The following is a 4037-nucleotide window of genomic DNA, read 5'->3' as shown; positions in this document are numbered from 1 at the left end:
TAAAGGAGGATCAATGGTTTCTGGGTATTTTCCATGATAATTATTAATTCTTATTTTTATTTCAATGTAAAAATAAAAGTATGTACAACATTATGATATGATAAGATGGCATTGTGGTTAAGGTGCTGGACATTCCCACATGGCCAACCATGGTTCAAGTCCTGGACCTGGTGGCTTGCTTTCTCACTTTCTCTCTCTCTGTCTCTCTCTGATCAAAATAAAATAAGTAAATGAATAAATAAAATTAAAAATAAATAATTCTTTTTTTTTTCCAAAAAAAAGATCTGAGCCGATGTTTACCTGAAGTTTCTTTCTCTTTCCTTTTATTAGGGCCCTCTAATTTGAGATTACTGTTCTTAAGATAAGAATTCTCCAAGACCAGCAGATGGAATAATGTTTATGTCCCTAATCTCCCACTTAATCAATCACTGTTTGAGTCTCAGACTTGGCAGCTTAAAATTCACACCGGATACCTGTGTGTGCATGCCCCAAATACTGAGTGGAAAATGGAGGAGAAGGGACTGCAGCATGGCCAGTCCCATCTCACTTTCTGTCTCTTTTTCTGGTGAGTGCATGGGCACTATAGCAAAATCCCCTCTTCAAAATAAATAAATAAATAAAATAATTTTACCCTCTGTTCCTTATTTTAAAGACCTTCTTCAGTGTGGAGTTGAGGAGTTTGAAAAGCAGAGAGGAAGAATTCAACATTAATGAGTGTCTTTTTGCCCTGCTTCTCTTTCATATAGAGTAGAGAAGTCTATACCCTACTTCTTGATTTTGAGAATGTCAGCAGTTCTTACAGATTTCCCTTTTCTGCAATCACATTGAAAAGCAGCAGTAAATGATCCATTCTGTTAAACTAAATTATTTTGGCCTAAAACTGTTGTTGTATTCCCACACTTGGATTCCTATGGATAAGCTGAAACTGTACATGTTGATATGGAAAGACCCTGAATTCATTATGAATAACTCAGACCTAGTAGCTGCCTGAGTTTTCTGCTCTCCAGCAAACTTACTTCCCCTCCCTAGAGCTACAGAGTAACCTGAAACCTTGAATAAGTTAGACATCATGCTTCTCTACCACCTCCTTTTAAGGACAGGTTCTGAGCCCCTTCCCCATTCCTAACATCCCATGATCTCCCCTCTCCAATTCTCCCATTAAAGACCATGTCTTACCCCCAGCCAGGAGCAAAGATTCAGAGTGTTAACTCCTCTGTTCCCGGTGACATAATAAAAAGTTCTTCTGAGTGCCATTTCCATTTCTCGGCACCTGTTTTTCTGCAACATTTTGGTGCATTGGTCGGAAAAAGGAACCAGACTGGCCCTTTGAGCCACCTATCCCAGGGTATTTCAACCCAGGAAGGGCACAGTGTGGAGAGATCGGTGTACCCCTGTCTCAGTTGATGGCGTGCCTCAGCCAGGATGCTCACCTGGAGGCTGAGCATTCCTGCATTATCAGACTCTGATTGGAGAGAAGGACCAACTCCTAGACCCTGATGCATCAACCTTGGCCAACTCTGATAGTCTGCTACACACCCAGGGATCTGTAGAACCCTAGTTAGACCTGCTTGAATAGAGTAGAGGAGGAGACCTGATCACTATCCTTCAGTCACAGGACCGGCAGTTAGGGTTCATCCAGTAATTGGTTGATGTGGGGAGGGAATGTATAACCTCTGAATGAGTGTGAGTGTTTATGACTAGTGAATGTGTTTGTGGCTCCAAGGCTTCTTGCTACAGTGCATGAGTGAGTCTATGACTGTGTTTCTGTGGTAGTTCTGTGAAAGGCTAAAGGGAAAAATAGGCGCTGGGTGACCCAGTCTCTCTCTACATGTCCAATTCAGCAGAGGATTTAAATTTTATTGCTTATTGCCAAGGAACTACACAAAACCCATAAGGGACACAGTCAGACGATCACCTGATTGGTCCTTTCTGGGGAGTCACCTACCCTTGGTGTCTGTTGTGACACCATTCATAGGTGGGGGACACAGAGGCCGATGGGAGAGTTTTCCCTATAGAGGCAGATAGGCAGAGTAACATATGTCACCTCGACAATTCTGTCTTTAGAGGCTAGGAAATGAGTTCCTCTCAGTTTTGGCAAAAATGTCCTCCCACAGCCCCTCCTATTCATCCTACAAAGACTTCCACCACACAGTGAAACCTGCATACTCTGTCTGGGAAAGGAGAGGGCAGACCTCACTGTCTACCTAGACAATATTCCCTCATTAATTAGCATAACAGATTTCTGTTCCCTTGTCCTCTTCCATTCCACCTGCTACCCACCAAAGAAATACCCATCTCTAGCACTGGAGTATCCACTGTTGGAATACCAAGAGGATGGACCTCAGATAGAGACTACTGTGGTCCTTCTCATTGCAGCTCTTGGCCGAGTCCCTCCAGCAAACATGAACAAGTTTATTGCCTGTGTTGCCTGGCCTTTTCAGCATTGACCTTCGGAGGCTGTACAGCTTCTGAGCCTCTAGGCAAAGGCCCATCCCAGGAGCCACTGTCCCTCCAGAGTCTTCTCATTAATCTCTTCTCCAATCAGTGATTTCCTAAGCCTTCTGGGAAGTGCAGCCTTTTGATAACTGGAGAGGTCAGATATATTTGGGATATGATGGGAAAAACTCAATCTAAGTCATACAAGCCCACTGTACTGGGCAGTATGCTGACTAATTTTAAAAAGGGCTTGTCTGGTAATTATGGAGTTAAAATAAAAATGGAATAGTTTAGAGCCCTCTGTGAGGTTTAATGGCCCTCTTTCAAGGTTGGATGGCTGCCAGAGGAAATCTTAGATCTTCTTACCATGTGGGCCATGTACAATGTTGTTTCTGGCATCCCTGGCCACCCCAAGCAGGTTCCCTATGCTGAATCCTGGCTACAGATAGCACAACTCATTCCTCCCCGGGTGCAAATTTGCATAAAATGAAAAAACTAATGCACTATTTTGACTGCCTGTGTCATGCCCCTAGTGCCAAACTCTGACCAAAAGAAACCCATGGTTTCAATCTTGCAGGTCCCCCCAGAAGAGGAGCCATTAGCAGCTCCACCACCATATGTCCCAGTTGAGACAGTAATTGAAATACCACCCCCATCTCTTTCCCTGAGGCCAGAAGAGCAGCCTGAGGAGACAGCACTAGGTCTACCTGCTCAGAGAGGAGGCTGCCAGCAGTCTGAAATCCCTCATTCAGATTCTGCCTCACCTGTCATCACCAGGCAAGCTGCTGAAGTCTGGAGCAATCTCACTGTTCACATGTCCCTTCAGGAAACCAAAAATCCCCCCAAATAGGTGCAGATGGGGCTATTAAGGAAGGCAGAGCAACTCTCTACTACCAGCCATTCACCAACTACTGATTAGATTAATTGGAAATACCACACTCCTTTCTACTTGGAACAGCCCCAGACAATAATAGATCTCATGGAGTCTATACTCCAAACCCACCAGTCCACCTGAGATGACTTTCAGCAACTTCCCCCACTCTACTTAACACAGAGGAGCATGCAGAGTCCTTGTGGCAGCAAAGAAATAGCTACAAGAGCATGCACCCAATGATGTGGTAGATCCCGAGGCTTGAGCCAGAACTGCTTTTCTGAATGAAAAGCCTGACTGAGATTTCAATTCTGAGGTAGCCACACCCACCTCAGCAAGTATAGAGGCCCTCCTGCAGGCAATGAAAGCTAGTGTAAGGAAACCTATGAACATGGCAAAGACTACAGAAATAATTCAAAAGACACATGAGCTGCCAGATCAGTTTTACGAGAGGCTCTGTGAGGCATACCAGATCTATACTCCATTTGATCTGGAGAGCTCCAAAAGCCAAGGAATGATTAATGCCCCCTTTGTAGCCCAATCAGCCTCTGACATCTGTAGAAAACTCCAAAAGCAGGAAGGTATTGCTGGGATGAACGCCACTCAGTTCCTCTAGTTTGCTAATTGAGTCTTCATGAATCAAGACCAAGAGGAAAGAAAGGAAGCAGATTGGCAGATGAAGAAAAAGGAAATCCTGTTGGCTGCTGCCCTCAGACAACCAAATGCCCTA

The 4037-nt window shown here is 44.3% G+C and overlaps 1 pseudogene; it reads right to left on the bottom strand.

Annotated features, from left to right (window-relative positions):
- Positions 1 to 2492, bottom strand: part of LOC102473528 (DNA repair protein XRCC4-like) — a 48920-nt pseudogene extending 46428 nt beyond the window's left edge.
- Between the last annotated feature and the right edge of the window lie 1545 nt (positions 2493 to 4037).

The sequence above is a fragment of the Tupaia chinensis genome, unplaced genomic scaffold (assembly GCF_000334495.1).
Source record: "Tupaia chinensis unplaced genomic scaffold, TupChi_1.0 Scaffold143670_1, whole genome shotgun sequence".
Taxonomy (NCBI): domain Eukaryota; kingdom Metazoa; phylum Chordata; class Mammalia; order Scandentia; family Tupaiidae; genus Tupaia; species Tupaia belangeri.
The sequence above is the reverse complement of the archived record's forward strand: the minus strand, read 5'-3'. Positions and strand labels throughout refer to the sequence as shown.